The following is a 19,945-nucleotide window of genomic DNA, read 5'->3' as shown; positions in this document are numbered from 1 at the left end:
GCGGTGCTCTGACTGCAGCAACATGTTAACTGGCGCTAGCGGTAACCGACTTTCTTCTTTAGTCACGCTCTGACCTCAACGCCAGTGACCGCAAAGGCGCAGCAAACTACGCCAGTTTCCGCACCTACCCATCTAGTCATCGTACTGTTAGCGCTGACTCTCGCAAACGGGAAGCTGGACACGCCGTCAATTGCCGAAAACGGGTCGGAGTCCATGCCTCTGGCAAGCTGCATGCCGAGTGCAAAAGACAATAAAAATCGCACACATAGACAAGCACACATTTTTTCTGCATTTCTGTGCACTTTGTATAGACGAATGAATAAGAAAGCGCGTCTAAAATTTGTGTTACCACCAATTCTTGTGAAGAGATTTGCGTAAATTTTTGTCACTTTCTTGCCTTGCAAGCACGGTAATGAGAGCCTCAAATATTTTGAATGTGCGAAATAAATTTCAAGAAAATTAATGAGTATACCCAGTTTGCGACCTAACCAAAAAGTTTACGCTCTACGCTTCCTCACAACGAAAGATGCACAGCTGCCAGATAAAGCTTACGTCATGCATGTACTCGGTATTTAATTTTGCTGCAGAGCTGCCCCGAGGCCCCGTCGCATGGTATTCAAGCCGCTTCGTAGAGCGTACGTGTTCACTCACACTTGAAGGTATTTCAGGTGTCTGGCACCGAAATAAGTTCTTTTTTTTGCCCACCTGCATAACACGAACTTCTCCTTTCCGGCTGTACATTTTCACCGCTGAACCGCAGCGATCGAAGTGCCAGCCGCTGTTCCCCATCCCCTCAATCATTTTCCTAAACTATCGATTATTGGGCATATCGGAGTCATAGATGTACTATCAGAACGACTGTCATGCTGTCAAATCAGCAACCCTTTTTTTTTCTTCCCCGTCATCCCTCCTTTTCTAGTTGCAAGGACCACAACGTGCATGCGTTAGAAAAAAAAAACCTGCGGCACATAGAGGCACGTTCTGAAAACTGGACGTTTGTGGAGGGCATACAGAATTGGAATACGTCTACCGCCATTGTACATTGTTGCAGTGAGCTTCTTGCAGAACTTATTGCAAGTGTTACCCACCTTTTTGTGACCGCCGCTACCTTTCTATAAAAAAAAAGAACACTTATATATTCCTAGAAGCCCTTTAAGCAAGCCTTCAGCATGCACTTTGAATGCTGTCATCTTTGGAAATCGTAAAGGAAGGAATGAAAAAAAAACATTTTCTAGTCTAGACGGTTTGGCTTCCTGACCAGCCAACCTACACATAACGAACAATGAAGCAGTAGCGTTTACAGTTGCTGCTCTCTGTATTTTTTTTTTCAATTGTAAGAGCTGTAGAGCCGCAAGAACCTCTGAAAGCACCGCCAGAATTCCCATTGTTCTATTTATATGAATTCTATTGTTCAAAATTGTAAGTCTCATGTTGTAAGCCTGAAATCAAACGTGACGTTGCTGTACACCTGCTGCACCAAGCGCACTCAAAAGCCGGGAGGGGGGGTAAGGACAGTGGCTACTGCGCTGTATCGTTGGGCCAGTTACTGGCAGCACCTTCGGTGGTTCTTGCGAAAGGTACCTTGTTGCGAGGCTTTCAGGCCAGGCCAGTGCACGCATTTGGCCGGAGTGAGAATGCCTGCATCTGTTGGAAAAACGGATGAACTAATTCTTGTATTCCAGATTGAACGCAATACCGAAAACTTCTTCCGCGCTATTCATCTTGTATCCCAGAACCAGTGAGTGACAACCATCAAGGAATCGATATTCGACGCCACGCCCACTTAGGTTGGCGAGCGAAGGTTTGGCTCTTTTTGCAACAGGTGGTTTTAGTCAAACTAAAGTTTACTGGGTAATGTACGATCTACGGTACGGGCAAGCAATGCGTTTAGTCATAGTCACACAGAGAGAAATGGAGCAGCTGCCCGCATTTTCTTCTCTCGTTTGATGGCGTCTGTATCACCTATAGGAAATTGCTAACAATGGCAAACCTCGACTGAGCTCGGAACGAAAGAAAACAGTTCATGCGCCTTTGCACAGTTCGTGCTATCTTACAGCAGAGTGTGACATGGCTGCATATGACAAACCACAATTCTGATGAGGGCAAACAATGATGAAGAATACTGTGTTGTTGCTGCTGGTAATGATGCTTTGGCGAAGCCTCCCTTTTGTGTCTGTCTATCAATGAGTGTTGACACTTTTCGGGCGAAAAAATGAAAAAATTTAATGTACTTAATTCAATAGTCTGGATATAGGTGCAATGTTAGCTTGCAATATCTGAGGCTTCTGATACCTAAACCCTATGTATTAGCCTAGTGCCACCAGTTATCTAGTTCATGTTTTGTCTCCTCCGCTACTGTGGCCGGAGCTGCTCTCAGGTTAGGCTATTTATACATAATTTCGGCTACATATATAGTGTTGCTGTATGTGCTACGAACATTGGCGGCAGTTCGGTAACCTGGCAGAGACAGAGCAAAAGCATCCTCATTCGCCGAATGAGGGTTCTAGTTTGGTTATCTGGCGTGTGTCGTCTTATCCAACCATGCCCAACTCGAATCAAAGTGCGCAATGCCCGTGGTGCAAGTGGCAGGCTGGGAGGTGGGTTCGGTGTTTGGACATTGCCTACAAAAAGATGCATTCTCATCGACCGCGTTAGCACTCAGGTGCGGACCCGTTCGAGTATCTCGTTGCGGAACGTGTTAAAGCAGCTGTAGACCGACTTACTTCAGAAATGAGCACTCTGGAAAACCTTTACCTCATGCCGTGCTGCTTAATGAGGAACATGTCTTTCAATACACTTCTTCGAGCATTCACGAGCTAATTTAATCGCTCCCAGCTCCATGACAACTGAATGTAGGCAGATTGGCGCCTCCAGTAGTCTGAGCTGAATAATTTACTAGGAAAATTAATATGCAAATCATCGATTCATTTGTCTAACGAGATGGACGACGCTGAAAATCGACCTTCCCAATGTTGTCCGACGTCCTATTTTGTGTGCTAATTTATCCCGGTTCCAGAGTTGCTAATTGCCTCATCTCCACTGAAGTGAATAAGAAGAGAACAGATCGGCGGAATAGCCGCCTTGGTGGCTCAGTGGTTATGGTTCTCGGCTGCTGACCAGAGAGGCGCGGGTTTGATTCCGGCTGTGGTGGTCGCATTTCGGTGGAGGCGAAATGACAGAGGTCCGTGTGCTGTGTGATGTCAGTGCACGGTAATGAACCCCAGGTGGCCGAAATTGTCCGCATCCCTCCACTATGGCGTCCTTCATAGCCTGAGTCGCTTTCGAGAGTTAAACACCCATAAACCAAACCACATCTGCGGAATAGTGCGACAGCTGGCAGGCTGGATAATATTCGTCTAGAGTACGGATAAAGCATGAACGGAATGTTAAGCTGCGCCTGTTTTCAACTGCAAAACGCTTTTTTTGTAGAAAACAGGTGCAAAACGTGCGAAACATCACGCACCTTTCGATAGTTGTGACCAACAAGATTTACGAATGATTCATGCTTGGTTTATTTGGTGTATTCTTATTTTCAGGTTGCGGCTGTATTTTGACACTTTTTTATTTTCATGGACATGTAAGGAGAGGTTGGTGCCCAACAGATTCTCTGGCTACTTTTTTTGATATGGGAAAATTACACCATAACTGATACAATTTATTACACAAGAGAAACTTGCTACGAAACACACCGCTGGACATTTTGCCCTCTCCCGCCATTCCTTTGTCAGTTCCTTGCTGCTACCATCTGGCAATCCTGATCACAGCTCGTACTGCACGTGGACTGCCTGTCAGCATTAGACAGTAAACTTTTCATGTTAACCGAGCTGCCTTCGGGCAGTGCTGCAAAACTTTCGTCACTCCAGCGTCCCGTATACAGGTAGAAAAAACTGCACTTCTCATTACCAAAAACGTTTCGGCATAGATAGGGCTGCAGAAGCTTCCCTGTGCTACTTGGTGGCAACTTTAGACGCTGTCTTCACTTTCGGTCTACGAAATTCAACGTCCAAAATCAAACGTGAATAATATTTGAGCGCGAACACATTTCTGAGATTCCGGCTGATACTAAGTTCGCGGCTTAGAGCTTACAACTTATGCTATTAAAGGAAATGTCATGATGGAACAAGAATGACGTCATTAGTCAGCTTTCAGCAACGACTGCCTTTCTTTGGCAGTGGCATTTGTTTTTATCTGCGTTTAATTGACCTTGCACCTTCAGACCTGAATTAGAGGAAATTCATCAAATCGGAGACAGAGAAAGTAAAGCCATCTATTCTGAACGCAAGATGAGAGGCGAAAAATTTTAGACACAAACATTTTTCATACCACTACTTGCGTCCAGCAGAACATGGCATTTTGAAATTATGATAAACAACGATGCATGCTTTAGTCGATTACGTATGTACATATCTGCAGTGTTCATGCATGTAAAAATGCAGTCGTTTTCACTGCCTGCACCGAGACCCCATTAACCAAAGCAGCAATATACACGTGCGCACTGTATTTCTAGGAACACCAGCAGTCACTCGGTTGGCCGAAGTTGCCCTAATTAGAAGCTGAAGCGGCCGAAATCAGCCGCGTCGCATACTTGCGCAGACACAGATCTCACCCAGTCGCTCGTGAACAAAAGGCGCACAATCGATGAACACCGGACTTATATAAACGGGAATTAACACCTAGAGAGGACAACAGCCGAGCCACGTAAGAAGTTGTGTCTGCCGCGGGTTTCGGGCTTCGATCGCAACGGGCACTCCGCCCCACGAAAGAGATGTTCCCGAAGGGGGCTCGGCAAGTGGTACTCGTCACCTCATGGGCTCTCAATACGAATCGCAGTCCGCTCGTACGCTGGCACTAGAAGGTGGTCATTGCTGCTTGCGCGATGGATTCCTGCCCGAAACAGGGCATCGCGAAGAGGGTTGCCGACCGCAACACTCAAGTTGCAGGATACAGTGACATAACCTGGTTGTCATGGTTGCCTTTTTAATTTTTTTTTTTACATTCAGGTGTAGCTTACTCCAGTGCAGCATTACTCACCCAGCTCTCCACTCTACTGTAGCACTAGCCCTGTCCGTTTCGGTCTCCTAGCGGACAGTAATACGCTGTTGCGTACCGTCCTTCTAAGCTCTCACTGGGGAAAAAAGCATTATCTCTAGCTTATAAATACGAACCATAAATATACGGCAATCGTGAAAAAAAATAAGAATTTATGAGCAATATAAATAGTAAACCACACTATTCTTTCGTTCTTGGTACCTTCTTACTCTTCATATTGTTAGAGATGTTCTGAAAAGCGCCTTATATTCTTGCGAGGCTCAGTACTGAGAACAATGCTAAGTACCGGATTAAGACGCCGTTTATAGAATATGAGACAAGAGAAGGAACTAAGATGTAATAACATCGCATTTGTAAATAAAAAAGGCGCAATTATTTTCGCATGTGCGGGAAACTACTAGACCTATAAACCACTTGGTCCACACATTTTCTTTCGGTTATGCCAAATCCGCCTTAAGCGCAGTAATTCTCATACAAGCCGGACACCCGACGACTGCGTTTATCACGCGCTGTTGCTTTTAACATCTGAATTAAGCGGCGTATATATATATATATATATATATATATATATATATATATATATATATATATATATATATATATATATATATATATATATATATATATATATATATATATATATATATATATATATATATATATATATATATATATATATATATATATATATATATAAGGAAGCGGTAAACTGGGTTTTAGCTCGAACTGGCATCCTAAAGAAATGCGGGAACAATTTGTAAAGGGAACCACCTCGGTTTATAGAGCATTAATTGACGACTTGACGAAGTATGAAGTGCTTCTGGGCGGCACCAGCCATGGCGAAGGCGACCTTCCGAGACCATCTACGTGTCTCGCGCAAATACTGCTCAATATCAATCGTCTGATCACACTGAAAAGAAAAATAAGCGGCACTGTTCTTGCCTGGAATCGAACCGCCGATATCACAAACGCAAAATCTGTGCTGTATTACTTAAAAGATGGGTTCATCAGCGCTGGCCTAATGCCTGAGGAGGCATTGATGTTGAAGGGGTTGCCCTTAACAGCAAGGTAGAAGAAGCTGATCATGGGCACGCAATTTGCTATACAAGGGGATGGCAATGCTGTCAACACAGTTATGCATTTGATGTCTAGATATATGCAATTAATACATTTGTTCCGACAAGGAAGAGGCTGTAATTTTTCAGTTATACTCACATTAGGGATGTTTCCAGGGGTTAGGCGCGAGTTTTCGCTGATAACAAAAAAACTCTCTGACTCTATAACATTGCCTGACTACTACATTCTGCCAAGAGACAATGGGTTCTTGTCCAGCCATACGACGTTTCCTCTATGACGTCCTAGAATGGTATTAAAAGCAAGATGGCATGCTCAGATAACCTCGGCACTTGGCGGCTTGAGAAGCAAAAATATCTCAGTGCGTGGATATTAGAGTGAACTGTCGTGTGAAAAAATTGCTTGAACATGCGTGGTCATTAGGCTCTAGAGCGTGATTATCTTGCTTTTTCTCGCTATCTTCACGTTTTTCCAGCAAGAGAAGATGCATTTATGAGCGAAAAAAATTTCATTTAAATGCCTTCCCACTAGTCTAATCAAAACAACTGGCGCCCTTACCGAAAAGATCCGGTTAGTGTCAATTCGAAGAGAGTAGCGTTTAGCGTGTCCTCTGAGATCCGCGTTTAAGTTAAATGTCAATGCATGCCTTTTATTTGCAAAATCGGCTGGCGACGGCGTCACTTGTACTCCAGTATTGTTTTTCCTAGCTTATAAATGTTCCATCTTCGTCAATACTCGCATCTTTGTGATAAGAACACAGCGCCCGATCGAGATACGTCACATTCTAATTCTCCTTAGGACCCATTCAAAGATTAAATGTCTACTGTTATTCTGAATGCAATTTTCGCAATGGCATGGGGTGAAATAATAATTCTAGACAAAGAAATAATACACAGGATTAATGATTGCAACCTCGGGCCCGCGAAATCAAGTAAGGTTTGTCCGAAAACCAAGATTTCGTTTCACGTTTTGCGTGTTATTGAAATAGCAAAGCTGAGAAAAACATCGGCTTCCTCTCAGACTAACATAAGCAAGGCAACTGCGAAGTAATAAGTTTTGATTATTTGGCACGCCTCTCAAAGGCTTTAAATTCATTCTCGCTCTGAGCGGCTCTTGAAGTTTTAAGGGCTTTCCATGGAACCTAAAGTTCTCGAGCACGCAAGCAAGCTCTCAAGAAAAAAAATAATTCTTGGCAGTATAATCTTTGAACGCCGCGTCCAAATCCGTGCCTTGTAAAAGACTCGTTTTTGCCTCGTGTTCTTCGACTAGCGCGTCATTTACTTCGGCGACTCGACATATACGGTATTGTCGAGCATGGAGATAAGGAAAATGGCACAACTCTTCATGGGATCAGCTTCAAGGTGGGCGTGAATTTGTTCCCAGCGGAAATTAGATTAGCCAGAGAGTGTCAAAGAAAAGGAAATTAAACGGGGGAGGAAAACTGAGGAAAGAAAAGGACTTGTGGGAGAGAGAAATAAAGCATGGTTAGGGGCGCGGAGATGCGAATGTGTAGCAAGTGATCCTGCTCCAGGAAGAGATGGAAATAAAGTGTAGCAGTTAAAATAGTGAGGATCAGTGTGAGAAAGCATATTCTTCCATGCGCATTCTTTTGGCTTATCACTCCTCTTTTTGCTGAAGCTTCAGTGCATAAGAGGTTAGTCTTTTAGCTTCATTAAATGAGGCTTACCATTTGCATTCTGGTCGCGTTATATCTGAAATCGACCCGCTTCTTTGAGATTTGTGTGTGTGTGCGTGTATGCATGTGCGTGTGCGTGCGCTTTTGTGTGCATGTGCGTTTGTGCGTGTGCGTTTGTGCGTGCGTGCGTGCATGTGTGCGTGCGTTCGTCGGCGTGTGCGTGTGTACATGCGAGCGTGCATGTGTGCGTGCGTTCTTGCCTGGGCGTGGGCGTGCGCGTGTATGCGTGTGTGTGCGTGCGTGTGCGCGTGTATGTGTGCGTGCGTGTGCGTGTGCTGTGTGTGTGTGTGTTTGCATGCGCTCGTGTGTGTGCATGCCCACTTCAGCTTAGTATTTTTACACGACTCATCACAGCATTGCCGTTGCAAGAGCGAGCGGAAGTTTTGGACGATTTATACGAACCAGTGGAGCGATGCCTTTGCTCGCGTATTTATCTTGACTCGCCATGCAACAGCAATGCTCAGATGAGCCGTGCGAAAATAGGTTGCTGAAGTGGCCATGCGCCCGCAAGAAAGCATGGAAACACGCAACAAAATTCTCAGTAAGCAAGCAAGGGCATCGCTCCACTCATGCTTATGAATCATTCAGACTTGCTGACCCCAATATAACAAACGAGGTGCTTTGAACCCGCTCTCATTAGCCTGTGTGAAAAGGAACGTGCACAGGTCTTTAGAATATTGTTTAAAATTTGTGAAATAGACGGAAGGAAAGACTGGACAATTGGGACTGTAGCTTGGAGATGAAGCACTAATATCGGTTTAGTATGAGCGATGAATCAAATGGGCGGCTCTATTTTGCATGGCTTCTAAAGTCATTTTCTTTTAACGAGGCGACGACACAAAACTACTTTCAAAAGAGCTTTAGCCTAACAAAGAGTGACATTAAAGCTAATTTTAGGTGTATTAATTGTGGTGTCTATTGCATGCCGTAAATCGTTCGCATTCCAGCACGTTTCTCTTGATTTTTTTTGTTTCTCAAAACTCTTTCAAGCCTTATAGCGATAAAGGAATGGTAAATCATAATTGTTTTGAAAAAAAAGCCAGTCTGCCTTTCTAAAGGAAAAGAATATACCGTTCCATGACTTGGCTTTATGACGTAGAATTGATTAGTTTGTGAAGTAAACGTTCAAAACTTTGCAAAGAGTAGGAATAATCCTTGATTAGCATCACAATTCAGAGTGGTTCTTAGCAGACACGGCCACTCTCATCAGGGCTTCAGAGTGAGGAGGGATTAGCGCACAAAAAATCATGAAGGCAAGAATCAGGGATGGCAGAGTGGTGATATTAGGCTCGAAGAGGGCAATATGCACGGTTTGAAGGTTAGAGTGGAAGACCCGACAACGTTTCTTGGTAATGAAACCTACGCTACACTACGCTACACTAGCAAAAAGGAAGCAAGCTGTTTTGTAGTGCACTTCGTTTTATGAAAGCCAGTGCACTAGAAAACGGTTTACGCCCTCTTTACTCCCATATAGAGATATTCTTCCTTAGAGTAAGCATAGCTGAAGCACTCCTTCTCTAGCAGTCAACATTTTCCTCATAAAACACATTATAGTAGCAATATTCACTGCTTAAGGAAAATTTCTGACACAGAAGTGTCAACGTTACAACGTCACATGGAAAATAGGTTTATTGTTTAATTTTCATTTTCTACGATTCCACTCGCCTCGGCACTTTGTGACACCTTAGTGCCGCTGATGGCGTCTACACTTCAAACCGGATGCGTCGCATCGTAAGGAAGAAGAAAATGTTTTCATGAATTGACACAAGCGTGAGACGGGTTGCTCAAGAGCAGTGCGCTATCACGGAGCCGTACGCAGAGATAGCGAGAAAGAAACGCCTGGCAAGAAGTTGAAGTGATGCGCTTATACGCTGCGTATATGATCGTGTCGCCTTCGCCGTGCTACGGCCGAGTAATCAGTAAGCAAGCTTTGTTCTTTCTTTTTTTGTTGTCGTTGTGTTCTTTTGAAATGAGGCTTCTACGCTGTTGAAATGAGCTGTAGAAGATGGATGAAGGGAGCGCTTCGCTTGAAACCAGAGAATCGAGGTTCTTGGTGGAGCGCGCATGGTGGTGACGGGAAGAGAGTCGTGGAGGTAAAGGTGATGGCGATGGTGAACCAGCCGATCTTAAGAAGTGAAGGCGAGGGCATGGGAAGACCGCAAAATTTTACAAAGTGAGGAGGAATATGACGGAATACCAAAGAGTTAATCGCGAGGGTGAGGGAGGAAAAGAGAGAAAGGCGGCATTTTCTTACCTCTGACTTTAAGCAACCCGCCGCGGTGGCTCAGTGGTTAGGGCGCTCGACTACTGATCCGGAGTTCCCAGGTTCGAACCCGACCGCGGCGACCGCGTTTGGATGGAGGCGAAACGAAAAAGGCGCCCGTGTGCTGTGCGATGTCAGTGCACGTTAAAGATCCCCAGGTGGTCGAAATTATTCCGGAGCCCTCCACTACGGCACCCCTCTCTTCCTTTCTTCTTTCACTCCCTCCCTTATCCCTTCCTTTACGGCCCACTTCAGGAGTCCGCCGATATTCGAGACAGATACAGCGCCGTTTCCTTTCCCTAAAAACCAATTTACATTTTTACTTTGAGCAATGATTGATTTATTTCGAAATACTGTGAATCCCTTACGGAATTTTTACAGTAAGGGTACAAAACGAATACAAAAAGTCAGGCAGTATTTGATAGATTGTTCAGCAGGAAGAACAGTGACTACTAAGCGAAAGAAAAATGCATTAAGACGTAAACATAGAAAGATAACCTTCAATGTACATTAAAAACCACAATGAAGAATTGTTAGACAACGGGATACGACATCAGTAGTGACTCGATGAAATAGCTGATATATGTAAATAAAATTTAATACATTGCAATAAAAGTTTTCAAGTTATTATTGCATACTCATGAGAAATTTGCGGACATAAAATTAAAGTATTTATGTGCTAAGAATGTTCAACCAGCTTAACAAATTCATCTAGCGTAGAACTGTGCGCATCTGAAGCTTTTAGGCTGTTCCACTCACTAACTGCAAGTGGAAAAAATTTATTACCGCGATTGGCGTCAGCAGCCTGTGTCTGTGCCTGGTAACAATGTCCAAAACCTATTACCTAAGCATATTCAATGACTCCGTTTCAATAACCGAATTCTCGATCACTTTCACTACCTTAACTAGAAAAAAATGTCCACTTCACTTTCAAGAGAATGTGTCAAGCTTTGAGCTTGTTCAATATGCGCATGTGTCAGGCATATTGAGAGATTTTCCACCACAATACACTAATAACCGCAACCATTATATTGCAGAAAAATACAAAGGAAGAAAAACTCATCGCCGCGTGTTACACATGTCTAGGTAAAGCCCATAACAGCAAAACTGAAATTCCGCAACATTTTGTCACATTTCGGTAACTATGAGAGTTGGCTATGCAGGTGTAAGACACACAGCCCGGGAATGCAATCACAGCATAGTTCTTTTTTTTTTGTAATGAATCTTTCAGTGCTTGTGGGGGACGCTTTCTCTTTATTGTTACTAAAATGTCAGTCAATTTTTGCTTTCTTATGTGCAATAAATACTAATCTCAAAGAAGATTTCAACTGTCGCTTCTTCTCTCGGTTCTGATTTTTTTTTTAAAGTTTTTGTGACCAACACCTAGGTAGCTTTCTATCCCAGCAAAACCATGTCATGTCGGCTTCAGTCGAAGAATAGGTTGGCGCATACGACCCCTTCCCAAACACTCAGTACCCATAGTGTTTTACGATAATTAATGTAAGCAGCATGAGAATTCTCTGACCTAAAAGTTGACGAGTGCCAAGGATACGCTGCTCACAAGGTTGTGAACAACACAGTCGCGATACCTGTTTATTGTGGTGACCGTTTAGGTGTTTTTTGTGTAATCAAAGTGGAGTCAAGGACCCACTTCTCAAGCAATCTACCATAAAATGCCGAACACGAGGCCAGGGGAAAGGTTCTACAAATTTTATGGCCAGCGGGTACCTAGTGACAATGGGAATCGAACCCTGCCCCTCCCGCTTGTGAAGCGGATGCTCAAACCTCTACGCTACCGTTACGGTTTGTGGTGACCTGTTGAACTATCATATCGTCATTATCTGGCACCGCAGTTGTGGCTGTAATCTGCGGTTAGTTCCTCAAGGGAGCTCGTGTTCAGTGTTATGCTGTGCCAACATGATATCAAGTGGTGGCACAACATAAAACATGGTCTTGATGTTCGCAAGCGCAAACAATAGCCATAACAACATTTGTCGTATTGGCGGTATAAGCTGGCACACTATGGCCACTAACGGTTCAAAAACTGGCTGCCATCTATTTATTTCGGCCGCAACTAGTTCAGCAAGCCGCGTTGAACGGTTCTTGAAGCCCCGTAACTGCGTCTTTTTTGTTATTGCGCCGATTTTGTTCTTTCAAAGATCTTCCCATTTGTCCGTCGAACTTTTGTTGTGTTGTTTGTCTTGTTTTATCTCGAAGATAATTTTTCCTATCTGGTTCCCGGCTCCTCTGCTGACACAACGCAATAACAGGCCTATTTTGAACCAATGCTCTCAGCATCGCTTCAAAATCTTTATCGATTACAAGTATATACACTTCTTTTGTCATGGGGACGCCGAGCCTGGGGAAACATTTTGGCAGCATCATGAAAGCCGAGCTCTTTCAGAGGGATCTCGATCGATGCGGCCGACTGGGGGCTCGGTATCTTGCGTCTTCGTCACGCTCAGAGAAAGAGCCGCCTAACAATTCCTCGCCGCAGCCCGCTGAAATAATGCGTAGGGGCCGAGATCGACCAAACTTCAGACCAGGCCGCTTCGATTGGTGCAGAATACTTTTACGTCATTGAATCCACACACACACGGCTGTATAAAGAGAAGTTCGCCAGTCTCCTCGCCCCTATTTGAGAGATTCGCATAAAGACTTTCTTTACTTCTTTTCTCGCCCACTCCGTTGTCATTCTTTCAAACTTGGGACGAAGTGCGTTCAATGAATGAGGCGAGCAACGCTAGGATTTCTGCCGCTCGATGTTTTCCTTTGTTTCCCCGGTCTGACAGGCTTTCACGCGAAGTCCCCAATCCTGTGCCACTGGAGAATATATTCATGAATAATTGCATAGCAGTTCTGCTCTGCATATCGGAGGAAAGTTTCCACGCAGGGAAGGATCCCGAAATAATTGCGACCACCTGGGGTTCTTCAAACGTGCGCCATAATCTTAGTACACCAGCAGTCCTGCATTTAGTCCCCATAGAAATCCGGCGGCCTCGGAGCCTACCGCTTTGGGCCGCTCAGAGGAATGTCACAACTACTGTGTAACCTCGGGTGGCGGCAGCTAATGAAACGCAGTGAAACCAAAGAAATCCGCTGGAGATAAATCTTGACAGTGCGGAACATTTACCATTCATTCATTCAGTTTAAAGCAAAGAGGAATTATTGGGCGGAGAAATTTGAGCTGTCACAAGGTGACATTTAGTTTCTCGTGCTAACCATTTGCCTGCCACTCCATTTCAAACTAAGAGAACATCTCCACAGCCATCACGTCAGACCGCGGTTAGTGAGGGAGTGTAAGACATGCGCTGAGGAGCGCGGAGCTGACACTCAGAGGAAGAACGAGTGGTAAGAGTATGTAAGATGAAGCAGCGCAATACTGTTCGAGTTAATGTTGTGAACAGGACGCGCCTTACCACAGCACTGTGAAAGAATGTAAGAAAGCGCTTGCTGGTGGTATGATGCTATTAGAGGAAGAAGATTATGCGGGGACAAAACACAGTATGGACTAAATGCGCGAGACGATGCGTCCTGTGCTTGCTCCTATTGAGAATACGGAATTGATTCTTTTTTTTTTGTCAGAACTCGCGGTACTGGAATCTCTTTCCACCGCCAGTTTTTAGGTGGTTCAATGTGTACAATATAGAACATGATTAGTAAACACACAGCGTGATGAATAGAAATAACTTTAATTGCGCTCAGGTGCTTGAGGGTGGATGTAAGAAACTCCTCTCCCCTTCGATCTAGATATGCTTATCAAAAACACGCTCAGCCCCTTTCTTTTTGTTAAAAAAGTTCAGAAAAAACATCGCGCATATGGAACCACCCACATTAAGTGTTGCCTAACTAAAGACAGCACTGAGCGGGACTAAATAAAGGCCGACAGCTAGGAAATTTAGAGCCAACTATGTAAGCCTGCACTGAGAAAATACGTTTAGAACACTTCGCAAGTGTGCGACAGACCCCAATGCTCTTCAGGGCCCGTAAGGCTGGTATTGGTGCATAATAATTCGTTTTTTGGGGAAAGGAAATGGCGCAGTATCTGTCTCATATATCGTTGGACACCTGAACCGCGCCGTAGGGGAAGGGATAAAGGAGGGTGTGAAAGAAGAAAGGAAGAGAGAGGTGCCGTAGTGGAGGGTTCCGGAATAATTTCGACCACCTGGGGATCTTTAACGTGCACTGACATCGCACAGCACACGGGCGCCTTAGCGTTTTTCCTCCATAAAAACGTAGCCGCCGCGGTCGGGTTCGAACCCGGGAACTCCGGATCAGTAGTCGAGCGCCCTAACCACTGAGCCACCGCGGCGGGTAATTTGATCGCCGAATGTGAATGGGCAGGAAAGCAGGGCATACACATGGGACCTAGCGCAACCAAAGGCATTACCACCAGCCTGACGTCAACGCTGTGAGGGCAGCAAGCATGATGATGGCGATAATAGGAAGGATGGTGACTTTTAATGGTCCAAGGGCAGCTTGGCAAAAGGGCGCCATTGCACACAGTGTTTGGCTGTGCACAAAATGAGGTCAAAGACCGATTCTGCGAGCATATTACCCCACTGCAGACGAGTACCAACCCAGGAGAAAGCTTGCACCCATTGGAAAACCAGTAGGTACCATGAACCACTGGAGAGATAAAACCCTGCACCAAACCTTCCACCCCTGCCCCGAGGAATGGGGCAATTCAAAACACATCGTGCGAAAGATATTTCCGCCCAATGTGCGCGTCGACTTTAGAAAACAACGGAGTATTTCTACAGCAAAAGAAACTTGACCTTTTTGTCTCGTTAGTGCTCAGGGAGCTCACACCACGAAAAACAGACTTTGGCATAAAGCACTAGGACAAGCCCTGACTAGTAACTGAGCTTTATTTGAAAGCTAGTGGTGATACACGAGGTTAAAGGCACCAAAGCTGAACATGGAATATGAGAGGTGCTGTAGTGGAGGGCTCTAGATTAATATAGACAACTGGGGGTTCTTTGATGTGCACTGACGTCACACAGCACGCCGGCGCTTTTGCATTTCACTTGCAACGAAATGAGGCCACAGCAGCCAGTATTTCGTCCCTTGACCTTAGGCTTAGCAGCTGAACGCTATGCATAGTAATGCAGTGCGGTGAAATAGTTGTTGGAACAGATACAAAACGTATACATTCGATCCTTTGAAAAGGCTTATATTCTACGTGACTTGAAAGTTTGAAATGTGAGACCATGTACAAACGCTAATTCAAATACATTATCCGCACCGAACTGCAGTATACACTGTACAGGAGCCCGTCCATAAAATTTCACAAACCATGCAAGTACGCAGGAATAACAACCATTGCTACTGGGTCTGAACTTCTGCATAAGTTTCAAGATTTTTAAACCTTGGTTATGGCAGTCATTGTGCGCTGGAAGTGCGCGAATAAATATAAAGCCGCAATCATGATTTACAGTGTATAAACCAATCCCCATACTAATATAATTGTGGTGACGTGCTTATGCAAACATTGCAGAAAGACATTTTGCATAATATCCGTTTAAGTTGCTCGTGTTCGTATGTTGGAGCTTTAAATTGCTATATCTGCACCAGTTTCCAGTTACTCGCAATGAGGCACGACTTCTTTAAATCTATTTCAAAGATTCCTTCGCATTCTTTCGGTTATTCCCTTGAAAACATGGGCGATGAAAGAATTCTAAATCAATGTCACTCTAATACCTTCACTTTGAACTGAATAAAAATACAATGCAGCAAACATGCAACCAGTTCACTCAGTGCATTAGGCCTTTTTTTGTTTCAGGGACAATAATAAGAAACGATGGAAGCAGACAGTCTGTGTCTCTACGAAAGTCAATAAGAGTATACAGACGACATATTAAGTTCCAAGATGCGAACAATATTCGATGCGCAGCGTATGCTCATATGCCCGCCTACGCTAAAACTCTTCTTTTATTACCTTTTCTTTTTTAAGAAAAGAAAAGAGCTTGCCTGGCCTTGATAAAAGCCGGTCAAAGAAATCTAAACGTAGAAAATTTAGTTATTCTAGGACATGCAGGCTTTTAGATAAGTGCGCCTTCAGCATTGTTTCCACGAAACTTTCGCAAATACCTGAAGAATACGCCGTCCAATTTGTAAGTGTTCGCGACGACCGCATGCAAAAGGTACGTTTTTTTTTCCGTCTGGCAACTATATCGTGCCAGTGTCCCAAGCGATTCGGTACACTGTATAATGCTCTTTTATACATACCTTAGTTCAAACGCCCTGCGGCGGATTCCGCTTCACGTCTTGCGGCCTGAGCTGAGGAGAGCCTCCATGGGCAAGGACGCATCGTTAAGTCGTACGCATCGGCTTCGTGTTCTAACGTAGTCGCGATCTCCAAACTGCACCGGCCCACTGCACTGGGCCACGCTCCGGGGTCGTCTGCGGGCGCCAATCGATGATGCCAATAATAGTAGCCCGACCGAGAGATGAGTCACGGGCCTGTAGAACGTGCCAGTGCAGACGTGTGGTAGCACTTGAAGACCTCGAGTACGATTGGGCCACACCGGTTCACTGCTCTCAAGCCTGACGCAACAAGCTGAGACGCAACACTTTTCGAGTGCACCAACCCTTTTTCTGCACCACTCTAACGGCAACCGTTCATGGTCACGGTTTCTTTTTCTTGCTTGTGGCGCAACAGGTTGTTGGTGTGATGGGGACACCTTGAAAAAGTAGGCAAAACTCTGTGGGCCGGACGCGATGCTTGGATCAGATTACAGCCGTCCCAAACGCTGGCCACTTCTTTATTAACACTTTTCTTCGGAACCCATCGCCTGCCGGGGCGTCTAGAGCATAGATTAGCCACCTCCGCTTCTCGTGCGAGACAATGGTTTCTGTGGGGGAGGGGATGAAATCAGAGTCACTGGTGAATTCGACGCCCGAGTCAACGCCTCGTTTCTTTGGTTTGAACGGCACCGTAAATGCCGGCCAGGCAAAGGAACGGATAAGAAAAAATACGGACAAAAGTCTGTCTTCGCTATTCGAACTGACGTCATCGGAATTGAGAGCGTTCCGCTGAGGTCACTTTTTCTTCACTTCTGAGGTTCAATTAGCAAATGCGTGTAAAGGGCGCATGTTGTTTTCTCGACTGCTCACATTGATCTGAATCAACACACTTCCTCTGGGAAAGCTCCCCAGTCATACGCGTTCAAGTAACTTGTAATATATGTCAGCGGTTGTTCCCAATGAAGTTACGCAGACACGTTACATCTTAAACTATGTCGTTCGCAGCAGATATGTCGAGGTTAAAGCACGCTTGTTGTTGTAAGCAGCCTTAAGAGCAACAAATTAACTCCGAGAAATCTAAAGGTTGGGCAGTTAACTTCTATTGATTTTGGTGGAGCGCGAATCCAAACTTATCCAAAGGTGCAACTAAAGGTGTGACAAAAAAACCTTCTCAATCAACATGCGTGGCTGTGGCCGCCGAAAGTTAAAATAACTTATCAAGCAGCAATAACAGAAATATTCGCTATCAAGGTAAGCATTCTGAGATTCTTCTTCTATGATGATAGGAACGCGATAAATTGATTTCAATCGCGCAAAGGTGATTTGGCCATAGAGAGTCATGACTAATGTGTTTCGACCGCACCAGACGGAAACGAAAGGACGGTGTTTCAGCCCAGAAAAGCCGAGCACCAAGAAAGAGGAAAGCCCGCGCTTACTGAAAAAACAGTTGGTGTGCCCGGTAGCCCTGAGGATCGTTCATAAGAAGCAACCAGCAATCACAACATCTGATCTAACTGCAAAAGTATTGGTCGGAATCTTGATGAAATGCACCGTTTTCAAAGGTAATTACGCTATATGTCATTTTGTGTTCATTTCTAGACGTCTGTAAGACAGAGTTTGCACTTCTACTAGCAAAAAACGTAAAAACACTGTCAGCACAGCAAGGCTCACCTTTGCCCGCACCGACTCCTGGACACAGGTTTTAAAGGAATCTCGCTCCATGCGCTTTCAAGCCCGAAGAAAAGTTATGTGCCCTGTATCCTCGGCAACAGTGTTGTGCGGCCTTGTGCGGCAGATGACGTCACAGCTCGCAGGCGTTCTCGCGACGCGGTTTGTGACGTCCGCTCTTTACCCCGTAAGGCCATTGTTCCCTGAACAAGAAAGACACCGGCCTAACAGCTGCGGCTCTGCCGCGCCGAGTTTCATCTCGGCGCAAACCTTTCACCGGCCTAGCTTCGCCGCTCCTGTCTCGGACCGTAGCCGAAGCGGCTGTGGGCTTGAATGGGTCCCAAAAGACTCCTCCGATCCCACAGCCGCCTCGAAGGAGTCTCCTCCGAGTAACCCGAAGGCCGCGTGATTCAAACGCTGCTTAACCCAATGACCGCATAAGCCAAATCACGGGCGAAATTTCGCGGAGCGAGTCTACCATGCTGATGAAACGCTTACCATTTGCTCCTGCAGTGATTTTAAGACCTTTACGATATGTGATATAGCCGCCCTTGATAGAAAGTGCTTAATCATTAAAAAGAACTAATCAGCTGGTGAGGACGGATTCTCTTTTCTATAGTGAAATAATAAAGCACTTCTCGAAGGCAGAAATAACTATAGGTGACTCATTCCATTCTTGCAGCTTTGGGTAACATCTGAGCGATGAGTCAGTCTTGATCTAGGCACTACTTCAGTACAATTATTCTTCCGTTCCTCATTGTGTAAAATGTCGGGTGTTTTTGTATTTCTGTGCTCTTTTGGTCGCTATCAGTTGAACCGAACTCTGCTGTTAAGTGTTTTTCGTGCGAATTTCCTTGCGTAAACTCTGTTGTCCTGCCTCGAGATTTCCATTGTATTACGTGTTATGTCATGCACCTAAGCCGCTGCTAGTTTCTTCGTCTAATATAAAGGAAATCCGTATTTTTGTTGGAATCTAAGGAAAGGTTTATCAGCTGCCCCTATCAGGAACACTCTCCTCATGTATCCAAAACAAAATGTTTATGTATACGACCCTCCTTTTTTCGCTTCTTTAAAGAGAAGTGAGCGCTGTTCGGAAAAAAAAAAGGTTCTTCCCCATAGAAAAGGCGAAGAGGTGTGAAAATATGGTCTGCTGACGAATATACTATACAGCTGAATGTAGACATTTTTCGCCTGAGTCGTATTGGGACGTTAAACTCCATAAGCCATCATTTTGTTGTTGTTTTTTTACTCAATCTCGTCTGAGAGAAAAAGGCACGCCGGCTTGCTATATTGCACCGGCTTATGTCTAAGCATTGCGTCTTGGTTTATTGTTTCATTTGACATGGATATTTCGTGCCTCGAAAATGTCTCATGCACAATATACTAAGAGAATTGAAGCGACTCAATGATCATCTGGCTTTGCCGGCGTGGTTTTTCGCTGGCTTTTAGCCTGTTTTTCGCAGAGTGAAAGACAATAACGGAGACATGGCGGCCACCACTGCGTATATTAACGCGGAAGACTTAGAGCGGACGATCGCAAGAAAAAACGCGCGCATTGCCACAATTATTCAGGATTGGTCGAGAGAGTTCTGACATCACACGAACTGGGCAATGAAAACGTTCAAAACTCCAGTTGAATTGTGACTACGAGGTCATAGTACAACTGAAATGCCATTACGACTTGTAAGCATGTAAGGCAAACGCTGAAAAAAAAATTGGAGGGGGTCAGTTGAAAGTTCAACCCAGGACCCATTAGTTATAAGTCGTTCATGCTGCCCACTAGGCCGCTGAGTGAGGTCCGTTTGTTCGTTTTCGTTAAAATGAAACCTTGTTGTCCTGAACTGCATCACGCAGTCTTTTATGCTTATTGATGTGTGCTAATGAGAGCGTATAGTTAGAACGACGTAATAATTAAGAAAATGTAGTGAAAAATCACTACTCCTGTC

General features: G+C 44.7%; 1 protein-coding gene and 1 long non-coding RNA gene across 7 annotated transcripts in view; both read right to left on the bottom strand.

Annotated features, from left to right (window-relative positions):
• Positions 1–19,945, bottom strand: part of LOC144125147 (calcitonin gene-related peptide type 1 receptor-like) — a 309,750-nt gene that overhangs the window by 171,521 nt on the left and 118,284 nt on the right. The gene's annotated exons all lie outside the window — the stretch shown is intronic.
• On the bottom strand, positions 1,580–18,077 carry LOC144123381 (uncharacterized). Its single transcript, XR_013313078.1, has 3 exons — positions 18,003–18,077; positions 16,314–16,939; positions 1,580–1,644 (listed from the first exon to the last, which is right to left on the bottom strand). It is a non-coding gene; the product is annotated as an uncharacterized LOC144123381 (long non-coding RNA).

Source organism: Amblyomma americanum, chromosome 3 (genome assembly GCF_052857255.1).
Source record: "Amblyomma americanum isolate KBUSLIRL-KWMA chromosome 3, ASM5285725v1, whole genome shotgun sequence".
In the NCBI taxonomy this organism is placed as follows: Eukaryota; Metazoa; Arthropoda; class Arachnida; order Ixodida; family Ixodidae; genus Amblyomma; species Amblyomma americanum.
This window is presented reverse-complemented; position numbering and strand designations above follow the sequence as displayed.